This window comes from Narcine bancroftii, chromosome 1 (genome assembly GCF_036971445.1).
Source record: "Narcine bancroftii isolate sNarBan1 chromosome 1, sNarBan1.hap1, whole genome shotgun sequence".
NCBI classification, from domain to species: domain Eukaryota; kingdom Metazoa; phylum Chordata; class Chondrichthyes; order Torpediniformes; family Narcinidae; genus Narcine; species Narcine bancroftii.
Genome location: NC_091469.1, coordinates 458,594,498 through 458,616,297, shown reverse-complemented (window position 1 = coordinate 458,616,297; position 21,800 = coordinate 458,594,498). Strand labels below are relative to the sequence as shown.

The following is a 21,800-nucleotide window of genomic DNA, read 5'->3' as shown; positions in this document are numbered from 1 at the left end:
GCCTTCTGGGATGCGGTAGTGACGTCGCTTTCCAGCCTCGGGTGTCGGGTGCCATAAAAAGCATGGGCTGTTATTCGCGCGCTTTCCCTAATTACTGGTGTCTGACCTGCAGCTGGAGGACTGGGACGTCGTTGGAGGCTATGTGCTTTGGTAATGTGCTTGCTTAACTGTTGTGGCTGTGCGTGATTCTGTTGTACATGTGGGGCTCCCACTATACCATCCCAATCCACTCCTTGTAAATCCTTTCTCATCTCCTCAAATCTAGCTTTTCCCCCCCAATTGAAAACCTCAACCCTAGGCCCTGACCTATCTCTTTCCATAATTACATTGAAGCTAATGGCACTACGATCACTGGACCTGAAGTGTTTCCCCACACATACCTCCATCACCTGACCTACCTCATTCCCCAACAGGAAAACCAACACTGCCCCTTCTCTAGTTGGTACCTCTATGTATTGCTGTAAAAAAAATATCTTGCACATGTTTTACAAATTCCAACCCAGCCATTTCACGGAATGGGTTTCCGAATATACATGTGGAAGGCTAAAATCTCACACAATCACAACCCAGTGCTTATATAAAAAAAAGTTATCTCCCTACAAATTTGCTCCATCTACAATAGACCCCTATAAGTGTAACTACCCCTTTCCCATTCCTCAGTTCCACCCAAGTAGACTCCCTGGGTGAGCCCTCTAAATCTATCCTGCCTAAGCACCGCTGTAATATTTTCTCTGACAAGCAATGCAACACCACCCCCTCTTGCCCCTTCGATTCAATCACACCTAAAGCAACAAAATCCAGGAATAGTTAGCTGCCAATCACATTCCTGCTGCAACCATGTTTCACTAACTGCTACCACATCTTACTGGACAGAATGGATGCGGAAGGGATGTTTCCAATGGTGGGGGAGTCGAACCCGGGGCCATGGTTCAAGGATAATAGGCAAACCATTTAGAACCGAGATGAGGAGGAATTTCTTTACCCAGAGGGTGGTGAATCTGTGGAATTCATTGCCACAGAGAGCAGTAGAGGTAGGTTCATTGAATATATTTAAGAGGGAATTAGATATATTTCTTCAGTATAAGGGAATTAGGGGTTACGGAGAGAAGGCGGGGACGGGGCACTGAACTTTAAGATCAGCCATGATCTCATTGAATGGCGGAGCAGGCTCGAAGGGCTGAATGACCTACTCCTGCTCCTATCTTCTATGTTTCTATGTTTCCAAGTGTCTATCCACCCCCTCAGCTCATCCACCTTCCTTACAAATGCTCCTAGTATTAAAATATATTCATTTCAGAGATTTCCCACTTCTTACTCCCTGTTTGCCCTCATCTTTACAAACAACTCTATTATGTTCTTTTTCTATAATTGTACGCTTTGCTCCATATTCCATGCTGGAGCTATTTTGGCAATCATTTTCTTTGTCAACATATTTCTATTGATTTTAAATACACAGCATGGTAACAGACTCTCAGCCCAGGAATCTGTGCCACCTGATTACACTCGATTGACCTACACCTCTGTTACATTTCGAATGGTTAGAGTAAACCAGAGACCCTGGAGAAAACCCATGCAGATAGAGGGAGAACATACAAACGCCTTACAGACAGTGCTGGATTTAAATCCCGGCCCCGATTGCTGGCGCTGTAACAGCATTGTGCTAACCACTAGGCCAAACGTGCCGCCCAGTTATAAATTTAAATGGGCTAAATTCAGATATGAATAAAAGTTTTTCATTGCTCTCTGATAAATATATCACATGAATAGCTTTTGGTCCATTGTTCACTTAGCAAATTGAAATGCAGCAAATCAAACCTAAAACAAATGCAGAAAACCTTCAGCAGATCATATATTGGAGAGACGTAGTTCAAGATGATGCCATTGGATCAAATGACCCTATTCGACTGGTTTTAGTGTTGTCTTCCATCTCCTCCTGAAACCCTCATTGTACTAGAACTTTCAGAAAGGACGGTCACATTTATATTGCTTCTTTGACATGAGGGAAAAAAACATCCTAAAGCATGTCATTGAAGTATAATTTGATAAATGTTGATGGAATACAAGAAAGGACAGATTCAAAGTTTACTCCAAAGAAGGTAGAACTGAAGAGTGAGTTAGCAATATGATTGGTCTCTGCAGTCAGACCAGCCTTTCAGCGGAGGATCCCGTACAAGTTCTTTCCACTCTAACCCTAAAGATTTTTGGAAGATAATTAAGAACAAAAAAAAGATAAGATATGATCTTGACAATCCAGATAAAGCAGAATTTATAAACTTGTGCACATTAGAAGCAAGAGGGTCACTAATGTATACTCCTTGATTCCCCCATTATCCAAAAAATTGACTGATCTTTGTCCTGTATATGCTCAGCAACTGATCTTTCACAATCCTCTTGCAGGGAGAATTCTAAAGATACCTTATTCTCCAAGTGATGAAATTTCTTCCACATTTTGCCCTGAGCACTCGTGGTTTTGGAAATATCAGCCAGAACAAACATTACCACACCGTGAATCCCATCGAATCCATGGAAAGTTTGTACATTTCAATTAAGAATACCTCTTATTCTAAATTCTCATAAGTCCAAACTCAAGAGAGCACAGCGCCAATTGGAATAACCTCTCGTAAAACAATTCAGTCATCACTGAAACAAGCTGCGATCCTTTGCTGAACTCACATATCCTTCCTTAAGGAGTGAGAATAGATTGTATGGAATATTCTATGTGTTGTGTCATCAGGTTAGTATGCCATCTTTACTCAAATCTTTGCCCATTAAAGACAAATCATCTTCAGACGTCCTTGCTGTATTTCCTTGTGTCAATATAAAAATGCACTCAATCCTCTGATATTTTAACCTCCCTTTATAAATTTGTTAAAGCATTTAAGACATACAGCACTGTAACAGGCCAATTCGTCCCTATGAACCTATGCCGTCTAATTTACACCCCATTAACCTGAACTCTTCTCCATTAACAATGGCGTGAAGCAAGGCTGCGTTCTCGCACCAACCCTCTTTTCAATCTTCTTCAGCATGATGCTGAACCAAGCCATGAAAGACCTCAACAATATAGACGCTGTTTACATCCGGTAACGCACGGATGGCAGTCTCTTCAATCTGAGGCGCCTGCAAGCTCACACCAAGACACAAGAGCAACTTGATCGTGAACTACTCTTTGCAGATGATGCCACTTTAGTTGCCCATTCAGAGCCAGCTCTTCAGCGCTTGACGTCCTGTTTTGCGGAAACTGCCAAAATGTTTGGCCTGGAAGTCAGCCTGAAGAAAACAGAGGTCCTCCATCAGCCAGCTCCCCACCATGACTACCAGCCCCCCCACATCTCCATCGGGCACACAAAACTCAAAACGGTCAACCAGTTTACCTATCTCGGCTGCACCATTTCATCGGATGCAAGGATGGACAACGAGATAGACAACAGAATCGCCAAGGCAAATAGCGCCTTTGGAAGACTACACAAAAGAGTCTGGAAAAACAACCAATTGAAAAACCTCACAAAGATTAGCGTATACAAAGCCGTTGTCATACCCACACTCCTGTTCGGCTCCGAATCATGGGTCCTCTACCAGCATCACCTACGGCTCCTAGAACGCTTCCACCAGCGTCGTCTCCGCTCCATCCTCAACATTCATTGGAGCGATTTCATCTCCAACATCGAAGTACTCGAGATGGCAGAGGCCAACAACATCGAATCCACGCCGCTGAAGATCCAACTGCGCTGGGTAGGTCACATCTCCAGAATGGAGGACCATCACCTTCCCAAGATCGTGTTAAATGGCGAGTTCTCCACTGGCCACCGAGACAGAGGTGCACCAAAGAAGAGGTACAAGGACTGCTTAAAGAAATCTCTTGGTGCCTGCCACATTACCACCGCCAGTGGGCTGATATCACCTCAAACCGTCCATCTTGGCACCTCACAGTTCGGCGGGCAGCAACCTCCTTTGAAGAAGACCGCAGAGCCCAGCTCACTGACAAAAGACAAAGGAGGAAGAACCCAACACCCAACCCCAACCAACCAATTTTCCCTTTCAACCGCTGCAACCGTGTCTGCCTGTCCCGCATCGGACTTGTCAGACACAAACGAGCCTGCAGCTGACGTGGACATTACCCCTCCATAAATCTTCGTCCGCGAAGCCAAGCCAAAAAACCTGTACCCTTGGTACATCTTGAAGGACAGGAAGACACCAGAGCCCCTGGAGAAAACTCATGCAGACATGGGGAGAATGTACAAAATCCATACAAACAGCACAAGATTTGAAACCAGGTTCGGTCCGAATCGCTGGTGCTGTAAAGCCGCTGCACTAACCGCTATGCCCACCGTCCCACCCTTAAAAACATATATTCAGATTTTGCTTTTATTGCTAAATGGAAGAAATCATATTTTTCCCCCTAACAGTTTTATCTGCTATGTCTTTCCTTAGTTACTTAGCCTACCAATACCTCTTGAATCCTTTCGGTCTTCTCCTCACAGAAAACACTGCCAGCCAGCTAAGTGCAGTCAATTATTCCAGAAGCTGCAATTAGCACTTAGCTCACATTAACCCCACACTGGAGAGGGATATGAATAGATGCTCAATTTTGCTGGGTGGTGAATAAACAGTGGTAAATTCAAGATAGCTATGAATGTCAGCATACATGTAGAAATTATGCTATGTTGTTGAGGGGCAGCATTTAAAGGAAGACAGGAATGAGAACAGATCTTGAAAAGCCTTTGTTATTTATTGTCTTTACTGTCCTCATGGATTTCCGTTCCATCTGGCAACACGTTTTAATCATCTTAGCATTTTATTTGAGCGAGCCAAGGTGCTGACTTCACTGGGCACATACAATTTCTTCTGCTGGAAATAAATTAGAGAGAGGAAAAAAAATCATGAAGTTTCTGTCTTGTTTTTCTAACTGCAGCCAATCAGGTAACACAGTGTATCAAGGAATCTATGGAGGCTTCAGTCGAGTTTCAATAACGAGGAAGCATTTTTAACAAAAACTGCAGCTTTGACAAGAAACAATTACATTTTCCAAATTCACAAATTATATTGCTTTCTCTGCGACTGCCCTGTGGAATCGAGGACAACCTGCTTCCATGTGTGTCCTTCGAGATGGCTTAAAAAAAAATCAGCCAATGTGGGAAGGACAAGCCTTCTACAACTGGGATACAGGGTGGTGGGCAGGTAATGGATCGTTTGTAGGGTGGTGCCCTCCTTCCACCTTATTCACAGGCTCCTACGCGCAAACGCCAGGTTCTCAATCAGCAAAATTGCGTCTGCTTTAATAAGTGAGAAAAAAAAAACAAATACTGATGGACTTATTAGAAAATCAAATATTTTGCAAGAATGAGGAAATCAATTAACTGTTAGCAAAGAGAATAGCATTAGGGGAGGTGGAAAGCTACAAATCTAATAAATCCCCCGATTTACATCCCTGAGCTTTGAGGAGGTGGTTTTAGAGATTACTGTTGCTCAGGTTGTCCTCTATAGATCTGGAATTGATCATGTGGTTTTGAAAGCAGCAAATGTGACCCTCTGTTTAGGAACGGAGCTCGAGGGAAAACGAGGAATACTGTATCAGTCTGTCAGTTTAACATTAGCTTTAGAGAAAATGCTGGAATCTATAATAAAAACATAGAACTCTTTGAAAACAATAAGATGATTAAATAGGGATTATGAAATATAAATCATTTTTGACATATGCTGTCTTTCTGTGAGGATGTGAAGAGTAGAATAGATAAGGAAATGGAGTGGATGTGGAGTATTTAGATTTTCAAAAGCTTTTCAATAAAAAATCCCATGCAGGAGGTTGGCCAATATGGTTGAAAAGCACAGAAGTGGGAGTAATACACTGAAATGGAAAGGTATTTAATTTTGGACAGAAAATCAGCAATATAAAACTTTAGTTAGGTTGCACATGCAATACTGTCTGCAATTCTGGTCATCACATTACAGGAAGGATGTGGTCTTGGGAAAACGAACAGAAGAGGCTTACCAAGATGTTGCCTGGTTTAGGGGGCAATGGGTTATGGGAGAAATTGTGCAAACCTGGGATGATATCTCTGGAGATAGAGGAGACTGAGGGAGAGGTATTGACAGGGTGGACAGACCAAATCTTTCCCACAGAATAAAGGCGTAACATACACAAGCAGGCATGTGTTGAAGGTTGGGGGTGTGGGGGGGGGGGGGGGGGCGGGGAGAAGCATTTAATGGAGAAACTTAAAACTGGGATGTATAAGATGGCTCATCAAAATCTTGCAGGGCTTGACAGACTAGATACACTGAGATAATTTCCCTTTTTAATATAGGAACGTATCTGCCAGGAGTAGATATTTTATAAAGACATAGGTTTGTTTGGCCTGTTCAAGGAAAAAAGATTGTAAGAAATCAGCTGCTTGAGATTTAGGTCCTTGATGACGAATAAATTCTTCACTCAGAGGGATGTGTGGAAGTTTAGACAGAGAATTTAAAAGCGAGATCAATAGAATTCTGGGGACTGAGTCATATAGCGAAGGTGCTGGAAATTGATACTGAGGTAGAACAGCCATGATCTTGAGCAATGGCGTAGCAAGCTCTTACACATGCTCCACTTTGAGCTCTTAGGCCTGGGAGATGTATACATCCTTGAATCCTTTCCTCTGCCAGTCTGGTAACCTCTCCCTGTGACAACCAGTCACCAAATGATGTTTCATGATTCATCCTCATTGTGCTTCTTAATTAGAAACGGATTCAGTGTTTGGTCTTGCAGCACCACTTCACTGCAATGCTAAGCTATCCTCTCAGACTCGTGCATAGAAAATAATTATATGGCAGACTGACTCATTTAATTATATGACAAGTTAAAAGTTAAGTTAAAACACACACATCCACAGTTCAGGTAACTGATCTACAAAATACATCTTGAAGTTGCCCAGTCACATAACACGATATTAAATAATAGCATTTGCCTTGGGGGAAAATGGGATTAATCATTACACATTTAAGTTGCTGAAGTCGTTCGAAGTCAAAGTGTTTCCTCTGTGTTGTCAGATTCTAATGAAGTGCTATTCTCGATAATAGTCTTAACTCTCCAAAAAAGTACAATGTCTATCCTCAAAATTAGATTTCAGTTCCCGAACACGACAGAATTAAACAAACTCAAGTATCAGGCCGTGGCTTTAATTATGGTCATAAAACTCTGTGGCATGTGTTGTCAAATTCTGGAAAAGTGCATCCATGTCGTGGGTTCTTTGCAATTAGTGAGGGAATAAGCCCTGGGCACTGTCTAGTAAAGGAAGCAGACTGCTTGGCACATTCAGTGACAGAAATGTTGCCAGCTTGATTCAGCAAGAGTGACAACTCCAGAGATCATTTTCATTGATAAAGCAGCTAAAGTAGTTCAGATATAATAAACATTTTCTTAACTTATTGGGAAATAGGATGAGCCTCAAATATACAATCCTTTTCCTTTTGCTCCCCATCCGTGTGTCATTCTTACATATCCCCATCAACTTGCATTTTATCTTTCTTATATTAAAGGTGAGTTAGAATGGCTAATTAACCTACTAGCATGTGTTTTGGAGCTAAGTGTAAACAGGAATATTCTGAAGAAAACAACATGGTCACAGAAAGAACATGCAAACTCTACAAGGAGAACATCTGAGATCAGTATTGAACCCACTTTTCTTTAGACGTGAAGAAATGGTGTTAACTGTTGCAATCCATTTAAAAGAGCAAATTTCCTGCAACTCAAGTGGTTTGCAAATCACTGCTGTGGCATTTTCCCTCATTCTCATTCCTCTGCTCTCAGTCATCACCTCTTATCATCAGATTTAATTAATATGTTTTGCTTTCACCACTTCCTCTCCACAGCACGACTGTACTTTTCATCATTTAGTCTCTTGTAATCTGCACAATACATTACAAAAAAAAGTACTGTTTTCTCCACTGCCCTCACCACCGCACCACCATTTCCTTTCCTGTGAACCAAACAGATTTGATTATTTTTCTGGTTTTTAAAATCACTGATCCAAAATGTTACATCTGTTTTTCTCTCTCCACAAATACTACCTGACCTGCTGTTTTTATTTCAGATTTCCAACATCTGCAGCTATTTGATTTATGCCACAGCTCAAAATCTTGCAAAGAGCAACAAGGGGCTTTTTCAATGACTTGAATGAATGACCTGATGAGTTGCTTGAAGCTGACAACTAGAAACACACACACACTCACACACACAGGTCAAACTCGCTCCTTTATTAGGGCTGGTTCAAGTTCCTGCCCTTTTTTTGCTGATTGACTGAGTCATCCATGTGAATAACAATACTGGGTGGGAATGTCCATGCATACGAATGCCCTTCTTCCCCAACCTGTTTCTGCTGAGTTAGCTGAGAAGCTTCACCAACGCCATTTCGTTGTCCTGGGAGTCGCTTTAGTAATCTCTGTCTGCGTCTGCTGCTACACGATCTGCCGGCCCGATCTCTGCAATTGCAGGCTGCCACATGCTCACCAAAATACATAAAACAGCTTCCTCAGTCTGGGCATTAAGCATGATAATATATGCACTTACCAACAAAATTTAATTTCTGAAGTGTATGGGGTTGACTATAGAACTGCACCTCCTCAATTACCACCTCATTACAAATTCAGAAACATTGCTTTGGAATCAATACCAATAATTTCAACTCCATGAGAACCCATCAAACCTTCTCTGCCATTCAACATGATCACGCCTGATCTGATGATCAACTCGTCTCCACCTACCTGCTTTTTCCCTGTATCCCTTACTATGTAGAAATCTATCAACCTGGTCTTAAATATATTTACTGTAGTTGCTTCCACTGCCTCAATGGGCAAAAATTCCATTGATTCATCAGCCTCTGGGAAAAGCGGGCCCTCCTCATCTCTTTTCTGAATCTTGAAACTATATCCCGTAGTTCTGCTCTCCTCTACCACTGGAAACAACTTACCTGCCTCAATTTTATGTCTTTTATAATTTTATGTTTCTATAAAATCCTCTCTCATTCTTCTAAATTCCAGAAAGTACTCTGCCAGACAACTCAGTCTGTCCTCATAGGCCAACCCCTTCATCCCTGGAATCAATGTGGTGAATCTCCTCTACACCAGTTCGAAAGCCAATACATCCTTCCTCAAGGAAGGTGACCAGAAATGCATGCAGTACTCCAGATGCAATCTCAGCAGTACTTTGTAAATCTGCAACATAACCTCCTTGCTCTTAAATTCAATTCCTCTAGTAATGAAGCCCAACATTCCATTTGTCTCTTGATACCCTGCTTCACCTGCAAGCCAATCTTTTGTGATTCATGCACAAGCACTCCGAAGCCCTTCTGTACATCAGCATGCTGCAATTGCTTTCCTTTTAAATAATATTCTGATCTTCCATTCTTCTTTCTAAGTGGATAATTTCACATTTGCCAACTCAATCAATCTATCTATATCTCCCTGCAGACTCTCCGTATCCTCTGCGCAATTTGCTTTTCCACTATATTTAGTGTCATCAGTAAATTTAGATAAATCGTCTGGAAGAGGGGACAAAGTGTAGTGTATGTATACCGTGAATAGTTGCATGCCCACCTGTGGCACCCTGCCCACCACTGATTGCCAACCAAAAAAGTACCATTGGAACCGAACTGTTTTCTATTGGTTAACCAATCCTAAATCCATATTAATACATCACCTCCGATTCCATGCATCCTTATTTGCTGTACAAGTCTTTTAAGTGGCACCTTATTAAGCGCCTTCTGGAAATCCAATTAAACAACATCTATCTGCTCCTCTGTATCCACCACACATTAAATCCTCAAACTCCAGAAAATTTGTCAAACAGAGCCTGCCTTTTTTGAATCCATGCTGCACCTGCCTGATGGATCCATTTCACTCCACATGCCTCACTGTTTCTTCTTTAATAATAGCTTCAAGCATTTTCCCAACTGCAGATGTTAGAACTTACTGACCTATAGTTCCCTGCCTTTTGCTTGCATCCTTTTTTGAATAGTAGTGAGACATTTGATGTCTGGAACCTGCCCAGAGTCCAGAAAATTTTGGTAAATTACCATTCCTGCTCAACTATAACTTTTGCCATTTCTTTCATTACCCTGAGATGCATTCCATCAGGACCACAGGATTTATCTATCTTTACATGCTCACGCTTTCAAATTGTGGCCTCTTTAGTGATAGCTATTACATTCAGGTCCTCAACTCCCATCACATCCATAACGTCTGTCTTTGGCATGTTGGACATGTCCTCCATCATAAATAACAACACAAAATAGTCATTCAATGCCTGAGCCATTTCCTCAATTCCCAATATCAATTTCCCCAACCTTCACTTTCGACCAACCTTTATTGACTGAAAAACTTTTACTGTTTTTATATTTTGTGCTAATCTTTTTTCTCATAATCTACCTTCCCTTTCTTTATTGCTTACTTCATGCTTCTACATTGCTTCTTAAAGATTTCCCAATCTTTTAGTTTCCCACTGCTCTTGACAGCTTTGAATCCATGAGCTTTTCATTTGATGCCTTCCTTAATATCCTTAGTTGTCCAAGACTGGCTGTCCCCACCCTTATTATCCTTACACTTAGGCTGTCCCCACCCTTATTATCCTTACACTTAACTGGTATACACTTATGTTGAGCACTGTGAAAAATCTCTTTGAAAGTCTCCACTGTTCCTCAACCATCCTTCCAAATATCTTGCATCAACACCCCTCTCTGTAACTGGATCCTGGACTTCCTAACATAAAGACTACAGTCTGTCCGGATCAGTAGCAATGAATACTGGTGCTCAGCCCACTCCTATTCGCCCTATTGACTATCAACTACACTGGCAGATCCAGCTCCAACAGTGTCATCAAGTTTGCAGATGACACAACAGTAGTTGGGCCTCATCAGGCAGCATCGATGAGTTGCATTATAGAGAAGAGGTAGAAAATCTCATGAAATGGTGTGAGTAAACAACCCGAGTCTCAATGTGGACAAGACAAAGGAAATGAGCATGGACTTCAGGAGGACCAGGAACAACCACTCTCCACTACACATCAATAACCCTGAAGTAATGAGAGTGGAGAGCACCAAGATCCTTGGTGTTCACTTAACCAGTGATCAATCATGGACCCTCAACATCTCCCTTGTCATGAAGGCTCAACAGCGATTGCACCTCCTTAGATGACAGAAGCAGGCAAGGCAACTGGCCACCATTATATCACCCTTCTATCGGAGCTCTATTCAGAGTGTCCTGGCTGGCTGCATCACAGGGTTGTACAGTTGCTCCAGAGAAATGGATCAAAGGTCAATCCACAGGAACACAATGGTGAGAGGGAAGATCACTGGTGTCTCCCTCCCCCCCCCCCCCAACCCCCAGTCGACACAATCTACTAGGATTGCAGTCTGAAGAGGGCACACAAAATCAATGAGGACCCCTTCCACCCTGTATGCAGCATCTTTCAGCTGCTCTCATTAAGGGAGAGATACAGGGGTATTATAGCCAGTACCTGGAGGCTGAGCAACAGCTTCTTCCCACGAGCAGTGAGAATGCTGGATAACCAAATTAATTGCTCACACTAACTATCCAAGACTCACAAATGTACAAAACAATATTGATTTATTCATTTGTATAGATGAAATACTTGTCTATATGTGTGTGTTATTGTCTGGTCAGGTGTCTGCATGTTTTGCACCAAGGACCAGAGAATGCTGTTACATTCGATTTTACTTGTACAATCAGATGGCAATAAACTTGACTTGAAAACACACAAAATTGTGAGAAATGTACTGGCATAGATTGAGTTTTGGTTAATAAAAGAAATCCACTCTTTATATTCTAAGTAATGTAATGCCTTACCACATGAGGCCATTCAGCCAATCAAGTCTACATCTTAAAACAATCTCCCTGCAATCTACTTTTCTAAACATGCCTACAAATTCCCCTCAATTTTCCCACCTGATGGTTACATGAGGAATAAGTTACAATAACTAATTCCCCCGAGAACCAGGACATATTAAAAATGTAGATGCATTAGGTACAGCACTCACAGTCATAGGGAGAATGCATAACCTTTAAACTGATACCATCAAAGATCCAAATTGAACTGAGGTCACTGAAGCTGCTTCAGCAGTTTACTATCAATAGTGGACAAATATAAAGTCACTGTACCTGGTCATGATACAACACTACTCATGACTAAGGTGATCTGGATGGAAAGAGGATTTATGGGAACAAAGGAAATGTCTGGGCAAGAAGCTGCCAGATTAAATAAGACATGAAAAATGTGTAGTTATCCACTTTAGACCGTAAAACAGAATATCAATGATTTCCTTGGAAGGGATTGACCAGGAAATGTTGGATATTCCAAGAAAACTAGGTGTGCTTGCATGTGTGATAGCACAAATTCTATCACCAATGTGTATATGTACAGATTGTAGTGTAGGATGACTGTGATTGGCTGAGAGCGTAGTCACACCTACTGGCAGGTCTTAAAGAATTGCTCCTAGTCAGACCAGGTCATTCTATACTGGCCGACCTACATGTGATATGCTCTAGTCTTTTAGTTAATAAAAAGCCTTGGTTTGGATCAACAAGTCTTTGGTTCTTTCGACGTGCTCTACAATTTTATTAACTGAAAAATTTTGAAGGGATGGAGAGTATGCTACATCTGGAACACCTCGACATCGACCCACAGTCAGCTACAGCCTCATATGACTTTAAGCACTGGGTGAGATGCTTCGAAACATACTGACAGCTCTCTGACCCTGCCATGATAGAGGACTTGCTCATTAGTGTCCTACACTCCAACCGCTCCCTCCTATGCACCTTGACCAATGCCACCCCCCATGAAAGGATGTTCTCTTTCCTGAGAAAATCCAAATTGGGAATAACCATACCGGCGTGGATCACGGTACCTGAGCCAGTCCTCTTACGATGCTACGTCCGGTACTCAAAGAATGACCCCTTCGTTGACCGAGTGACTCTGCTCCATGCGAACTCGCATTATGCATACATTGAGTACCCAGACGGGCGGGAGGACACAGTCTCGGTAAGGGACCTAGCCCAAGCCGGATCAGGCGCAGCAGTGCTTTCAACCCAACCTCCCCCAATTCCTTCTCCCCAGGTCATGTGCTTGAACAGTGGGACCAGCACCACCCCACCAGCTCAGGCCAGACTGTCGACAATGCCGTTGGGGAAATGAGCGAAGCAGTGGCCGCACCCGATGAGCCTGCCGCCGACACGACTCCAGTGACCCCAATCCCGCACCACGGCGATCACACCAGATGGTCAGGCCCCCTGACCAGTAAAGCCCCTAACCTCTTTTTTCCTTTTTTTTTAAACAGCCCTCCATCTACCCCGGGGTCAGTTCTCAAAGAAGGGGTGAATGTGATAGTACAGATTCTATCACCAATGTGTAAATGTACAGATTGTAGTGTAGGATGACTGTGATTGACTGAGAGTGTAGCCACACCAACTGACAGGTCTTAAAGGATTGCTCCTGGAGAGACCAGGTCATTCTGGACTGGTCGAACTACATGTGATATGTAAATATGCTGACCGAGTTGTCTACACACACTATTTGCTTGCATCCAGCCCACAACTTTCTAAACCTTTGCTGACCATTTATCTGCAGAAATGTTTTTTTTTAAATGTTAGTGTTGCATCTGCCCCATTCTCATCTTAGATCTATTCCCTCTGATTTTTATATTCTCCTATTCTATATTGGGTTCAGCACTGTTGGCTGCATTGCAGGAAGGATGTGGAAGCTTTGGAGAGAGTGCAGAGGAGATTTACAAGGGTGTTGTCTGGATCAGAGAACATGCCTTATGAGGCAAAGTTAACAAAGTTTTGGCTTTTCAGATAGAGGAGGGATGATAGGTGACTTAATGGAGATCATAAACAGGGTGGAAAGCCATCATCTTTTCCCTAGCATAAAAGTAGCAAATACCAAAGGATATCGGTTTCAGGTGAGGGAAGAAATATTTAGGGGAGAACTCAGGGTTTTTTTTATAAAACTACACAGTGTGTTGTGTGCCTGGAATGCATTGCCTGGGTGGTATTGGAGGCTGGTACAATAGTGACATGTCAAATAATCTTACACAGGGACATAGATGCAAGATAAACATATGGAGCACACAAGAGTAGTGTGAGCTGCCTCAATGACTACTGTCAGTAGCACTAACTTCTACTGGGATGAAATGCTTTGAGAGGCTGGTCGTGGCCAGAATTAACATGTATCTAAGGTCTGGACCCACTGCAATTTGCCCATTGTCACAATCAGTCCACAGCAGATGCAATAGCTCCTTGAGCACCTCACAAAGAACAGCTGTTGTCTCCACTCAGCTCTGGATCACCTCAAAAATAGCAACTCATATTATATGTTATTTTTTTCCAATGGAATACATTTATTCATTTCTATATACCATTGATGTATTCTCAGGCTATCTTCTAATTTCCAGGTTGACATAATACATTTTTTTGCTGCAGCTAAGGCTATCATAATAAATCTTTTTTTGTGCTCCATCCAAATCAAGTCCAAGTTCTTTACTTCTTATATTACTTAGAAGAAAGATCTCTGGATTGTTTGGTATGTTGCTTTTTGTGATTTTATTTAATACCTGGTTTAGATCTTCCCAAAACTTTTCCACTTTCTCACATGCCCATATTGCATGTACTGTTGTTCCCGTTTCCTTCTTACAGTGAAAACATTTATCTGATACTGATGGGTCCGATTTATTTAACTTTTGGGCCTGTGTAAACAATTATATTGTATCATGCGTAACCTCGTGTTTATTGTATTTCTCATAGTTCCGGAGCATAGCTTTTCCCATGTTTCATTCTTTATGTTTAGATCTTGTTCCCACTTTTGTTTGGGTTTACAGCTTATTTCATCAGTCTCTTTCTCTTATAGTTTGATGTACATGTTTGTTATAAATCTTTTAATTATCATTGTGTCTGTAATCACATATTCAAAACTGCTTCCTTCTGGTAACCTCAGTCTGCTTCCCAGTTTGTCCTTCATGTAGGTTTTCAGTTGGTGGTATGCAAACATTGTATCATGAGTTATACCATATTTGCACTTCATTTGTTCAAAAGATAATAATTTATTTCCCGAAAAACAATTTTCTATTCTTTTGATCCCTTTTCTCTCCCATTCTCTAAAGGAAAGGTTATCTATTGTGAAAGGGATTTGTTGATTTTGCATCAATATTAATTTTGGTAGTTGATAATTTGTTTTTTCCTTTCTACATGAATCTTCTTCCAAATGTTGAACAGATGGTGCAGTACTGGTGAATTCCCCTGTTGCACCAGCTTTTCATTCCACTTGTATAGTATATGTTCAGGTGCCTTCTCCCCTATTTTATTTAACTCTAATCTGGTCCAATCTGGTTTCTCCCTTGTTTGATAAAAATCTGATAGGCATCTTAATTGCATATAATTTAAGAAATAACATCACAGTATTCGAACAAATTTGGGAACCGTACATGGAACACAACAGAGAAGTTCTACCGCGAACCTCCACCACCTAAAATGACAGAATGAGAAGACGAAATGAACTGAACCAGTGTGTAAAAGTAGATGGCACAATTTTCTTCTTTATTTTCATTGTGTGATGACATTGTTTAATGGGTTTAATGTATCATATATGATGAATGTTGAGTGGGTGGGGAGAGGGGTGGGAAGGGAGAAAAAGGGGAGAAAATGACACTGTGTATATTCAAGAGGGAAAGGTTTATGTGCATTTTGGTCAATATGGTTTATAGTGTGAAAATTTTTAAAAAATTAAAAAAATAGCAACTCATGCATATAGCTCCTCTTCATGGACTACAGGTCAGCCTTCAACACCATTATTCCCTCAGTGCTGGTCATCAAGAAGCTTCAAACTCTTGGTCACTGCACCACCCACACCCCCACAACTGGATCCATGGCTTCCTTATCAGAAGACCGCAGTCAGTATGAATTAGAAGCAACGTATCCTGCTCATTGATCATCAACACAGGCATACCTCAAGAAAGTGTGCTTAGCCCACTATTCTACTCGCTATACACCCACGACTGTGTGGCCAGGCACAATTCCAATGTTCTCTACAGTTGTCGGCTGAATCATAAGTGGCAATGAAGAAGTGTTCAGGACGAAAGATAGATGATCTCTTTGAGTGGTGTCATGCCAACAATCTTGCACTCAATGTTAGCAAAACCAAGGAGATGATTGTGGACTTCAGGAAAAAGTCAGGGAACATGACTCAGTCTTCATCAAGGGCTCAGTATTGGAGCGAGTCAAGAACTTCAAATTCCTGGGTGTTAACACCTCCAGGGATCTGTCCTAGACCCTGCATGTCGATGCAAACACGAAGGCGACTCACCAGCATCTATTCTTTGTGAGGTGTTTGAGTAGATTCGGTATGTCACCGAAGACTCTTGAGAACTTCTACAGATGCACCATGGTGAGCATTCTGGCTGATTGCATCACTCTCCGGCATGGAGGTGCCAACACGAAGGTCGAGAGAAAAAACTCCAAAGGGGTGTTAACTCATCCTGTGACATCACAGGCAACTCATCACAGACTGTTGTCTCCACTCAGCTCTGGATCACCTCAAAAATAGCAACTCATATTATATGTTATTTTTTTCCAATGGAATACATTTATTCATTTCTATATACCATTGATGTATTCTCAGGCTATCTTCTAATTTCCAGGTTGACATAATACATTTTTTTGCTGCAGCTAAGGCTATCATAATAAATCTTTTTTATGCTCCATCCAAATCGAGTCCAAGTTCTTTACTTCTTATATTACTTAGAAGAAAGATCTCTGGATTTTTTGGTATGTTGCTTTTTGTGATTTTATTTAATACCTGGTTTAGATCTTCCCAAAACTTTTCCACTTTCTCACATGCCCATATTGCATGTACTGTTGTTCCCGTTTCCTTCTTACAGTGAAAACATTTATCTCGACTCCATCGAGGAGATCAACAAGAGGCTTTGTCTTAATAATGCAGCCCCTGTGCTCAAAGACCCCACCACCCAGGCCATGCCCTCTTCACTCTGCTATCATCCTGAAAGAGATACAGGAGGCTGAAGACGAGCACTCAACGGCACAAGGACAGCTTTATCCCCACGGCCATCAGATTCATGAATATGCAATAAACCCAAAACACTGCCTTACTTTTTGTGCACTCCTATTATTTTAATAGTAATGTCATAAGATGATTATAATATGGACATTTGCACTAAGATGCTGCTGTAGAACGAACAGTGAATGTTGTGACTTATTCATGAGAATAAGTTCTGATTCTGAACTAGAGGGATATGGGTGTAAGGTATGGAAGGTTTCGATTGTTGAATATGTTTATATAGATCGGCACAACATTGTGGCCCAAAGGGCCCGAACAGTGCTATAACATTGTATGGGAAAATTCAAACACTTTATCTGATTATACCACTTATCATTTTACAAACCTTTAAGCTCCCCCCCTCAGCCAGGAGAAAAGTCCCAGCCTATTCATCCTTTATTTACAATTCAAGAAATCCAGAGCCAGTAAAATACTTGTGAATCTAGTTCTAGGATATAACTGGACTGACAAAAGTAGCATCTATCAAATTAAATGTGACCATCTTCCCTCTCACTGTGAAACATTTCCTACAGTTTACAAGAGTAACATCAGCGGTAGGAAAATTATTACAAAACATTTGAAGGACAGGATTAATCTACACTCAGAAAACCAGGCATTTATCAAAGATAGTCATGGCAAATTTAATTAAACTTTTCAGAGATAACAAAATGCATTGATAAAGAAATTGGCCATCACTGATGGTGGAATCTAGAGCAAAAACCAAGCAGGTGGTGGAATTCAGTCTGTCAGGCAGCATCCATGGGGCAAAACGACCAGTTGATCCTATTGTCAAAACCCTGCTTCACATGAAGAGGGAGCAACAATGGGAAGTATTAATTAGGGGAGTGGCCTGTAGATGACAAGTAGACCAAGGTAACATCAAGGAAAACAGACAGATGGAACTAGGCTTGCAGGGGTAGGGAGGGGAGTGGTAGGTGGAAACAGGACAAAAAAAAGCAGATGGAAATGGGGCAGGGAGGGGATGAGGATGAAGTTAGAGACAGCTGATGAAGGAAAGAGAAAGGTGGAACCATACACGGTTGCCCGACGAGAACAGTGGCAGAGGGGATAGGCTTGTGGGTGTTGGCCAAATGAAGTAGTTGGGGATGGGGAAAAAATGAACTGTGCAAGAGGGACTGGGATGGGGCGGTGGGGGGGAAAACGGGGAGTAGGAAGACAGGTGTGCATTGGTGGATGAAAAGGATAACATGAGGGGTGGCAGGTTAATATCAATTGGAGAATTCATGCTGTGGGTTGTACACAACCCAGATGGAATCCAAGTTGCTATCTTCAAATTTGTATTTGGTTTAATTCTGGCTATGGAAGAGGCAGAGGACACAGGTCAGTGAGGAAAGGGAAAAGAGAATTGAAAAGGCTCTCAACCAAGAGCTCCAACTGGAGTGAAGACAGAGCACAGATCTTTGGAAAATTCATCACCTCGACTACTCCATTTGCCCTTCACTCTTCCTTGGTCCACCTATCACCTAGTGATGCTTTCCCTCTTCTCCTGTTTTTTCTCCCCTTTCTCAGTTTAAAAAAATATGGAACACCATGAATTTGCGTGTCATCCTTGCGCAGGGGCCATGCTAATCTGCTCTGTATCATTCCAATTTTACTGCTGCTGCCAAAGCAAGCACTCCTTTCTCAACTCTGAAGCGTCAATTGTACATTTCCCTCCATGGATGGCACCGGATTCACTAAGTTCCTCCAACAATCTGTTTTTTTTTTAAAATGAAGACTGTGCCATCTACATGGACTATAGTTGAGCTTTTAGAAATGCTCCACAAGGGAAACCGATATAAAATGCTAAATCCCATGCTATCCAAGGTATGTTGCTAAAGGGATACAAAATTGGCTTGGTAATATCTGACAGAAGGTGATGATATGGAATTGCTTTTGTAATTGGAAACCTGTGACCAGAGGAACACCTCACAGATTTGTGCTGGAACCCTTAAATATATAACCAGTTTGACCCTATTAGTCCGAGCCAAACATCATCTCCCATCTAGTCCCACTGACCCACATTTGGCCTACAACCCTCCACACCTCACCCATCCATATACCTATCCAACCTATCCTTGAATATTAACATTGATCTCACTTCTACCACAACTGTCATAAGTTAATTCCATACCCCTACCATCCTCTGCATGAAGAAATTTCCCCTTTATGTCGCCCTTGAACATATCCTCTTTTACTCTCAATCCATGCCCTCTTGTTTGAATCTGCCCCACTCAATGTGGATAGGATTTTTCCACTGAGACTCTATCTGTCCTCCTTATAAATTATGAATACCCATCAAATCACCCACCTACCTACTACACTCCAGAGAATAAAGTCCCAGCCTACTCAACCTTTCCCTGCAACTCAAACCCTGAAACCCCAGCAACATTCTCATTAACCTCCACTGTACCCTCTCTATACTGTTCATATCCTCCCTGTAATTCAGCAACCAAAACTGCATACAGTATTCCAAATTTGGCCTCACCAATACCTGATACAACTTTAACATTACATTCCAGCTCCTGTGTTCCATGAAAGCCAACATACTAAATGCCTTCTTCACCTCCCTATCCACATAGGATTCAACTTTCAGAGAATTATGTACCATGACTCCTAAATCCCTTTGTTCCACTGCACTCCTCAATTATCTACCATTTAATGTGTAGGTCCTATTTAGATTAGTCCTACCAAAATGTAGCACCTCACATTTATCAGTATTAAACTCCATCTGCTATCTTTCAGTCCACTCTTCTAACTGTCCTATATCACCCTTTAAGCTTTGATAATCTTACTATCCACAACACCACCAACCTTTATATCATCTGCAAATTTACTAATCCAATCTTCCACCCTATCATCTAGATTATTAATATATATGACAAAGAGCCATGGACACAGTACCAATCCCTGAGGCACTCCACTCAACACAGGCCTCCACTGGCATCTCCTATCTAACCATTGTTGAATCCATTTCACTACTTCATCATTAATACCTGATGCTTCCACCTTTCTTACTAACCTCTTATGGGAAACCTCATCAAAACCCTTACTATAGTCTAAATAGACAACATCCTCCACCTTCCCCTCAATCTTTTGAGTAACCTCGTTGAAAAACTCTACAAGATTTGTTAGGCATGATCTATCACGTACAAAACCATGCTTCCTACTCCGAATCAATTCCTGTCTTTCCAAATAATTATATACATCATCTCCAAGAACACTTTCCATTAATTTACCCACCACTGACTTCAGACTTACAGGCTTATAATTATCTGGTCTACTTTTGGATCTTTTTTTGAACAGCGAAACAACATGAGCGGACCTCCAGTCCTCCAGCATTTCCCCCATGGCCAATGACATTTTAAATATTTCTGTCAATGCCCCCACTATTTGTTCACTAATCTCCCTCAAGGTCCTAGGGAATATTTTGTCAGGTCCTGGAGATTCATCCACCTTGATCTTTTTCAGTACAGCCAGCACTACCTCCTTATTAATTATTATATTTTCCATGACCTCCCTACCATATTTCTTCACTTCATCTAGCTCAATATTCTTTTCCTTAGTGAATACTGAAGAAAAAAAAATGTTTAAAATTTCACCCATCTCCTCAGGCTTCTCACAGAGCCTACCCCCCTCATCTTCAAGGGGTCCAATTTTATCCCTCACTATTCTTTTACTTTTAATGTACCTATAGAAACCCTTTGGATTATTTTTACTTTTCCTGCCAAAGCAGCTTCATATCTCCTTTTAGCCTTTCTAATTTCCTTCTTAATTTGTTTTTAAACTCTCCTTGTATTCCTCAAGCAGTTCATCCCTTCCTTGCTGTTTATACTTGTACACATCCCTCTTCCTCCAAACCAAGTACACAATATCTTTTGAAAATCAAGGCTTCCTACAGTTTCTAACCTTTCCTTTAGTCCTCACAGGGACAGACCAACTCTGCGCTCTCAGAACTTCTCCTTTGAATATCCTCCATTTATCTGCTACATTCTTGCCTGAAAATGCCTTATCCCAATCCTCACCCTCCAAATCATTTCTCATCTCCTCGAAATTTGTTTTCTTCCAATCAAGAAACTCAACCTTTGGCCCACCTCTATTCTTTTCCATTACTAGCCTTAAACTAATAGTATTGTGATCACTAGACCTGAAGTGTTCCCCAACACAAACCTCTGTCATCTGACCTACATTATTTCCTCATGGGAAATCCAATACTGCCCCTTCTTAAGGTTTTTCTCCTACTTATTGATTCAGAAAACTTTCCTGAACATACTTAACAAACCCATTGTATGGGTGTCCCAGTTAATGTTCAGAAAGTTGAAATCTCCTTCAAATACCACCTTACGTTTATTACACATATACACAATCTCCTTACAACTTTGTTCCTCTAATTCCTTCAGCCCATTTGGTGGTCTATAATACAAATCTACCCAAATAGCTTTACTGGACAATCCCGCCAAACCATCCTGCCACACCACTGCTGTAATGTTCTCTCTAATAAGAAATGCAACTCCTCCACCTTTTATCTCACCCCCCCCCCCCCCCCCTTACCCCTGTTCTATCATATCCAAAACAGGATCCTGGAATATTAACTGCTAAACATGCCCTTCCTGCAACTAAGTTTCACTGATAGCTACAATATTGTATTTTCATGTGGCCATCCATGCCTTATGATCATCCTCCTTATACTAAAATATCCTCCACATAT

General features: G+C 41.5%; 1 protein-coding gene and 1 pseudogene across 3 annotated transcripts in view; both read right to left on the bottom strand.

Moving 5' to 3' along the window:
- The window catches only part of LOC138751829 (plexin domain-containing protein 2-like), a 558,229-nt gene that overhangs the window by 410,034 nt on the left and 126,395 nt on the right, over nt 1-21,800 (bottom strand). The gene's annotated exons all lie outside the window — the stretch shown is intronic.
- On the bottom strand, nt 18,626-18,725 carry LOC138752130 (U6 spliceosomal RNA; annotated as a pseudogene).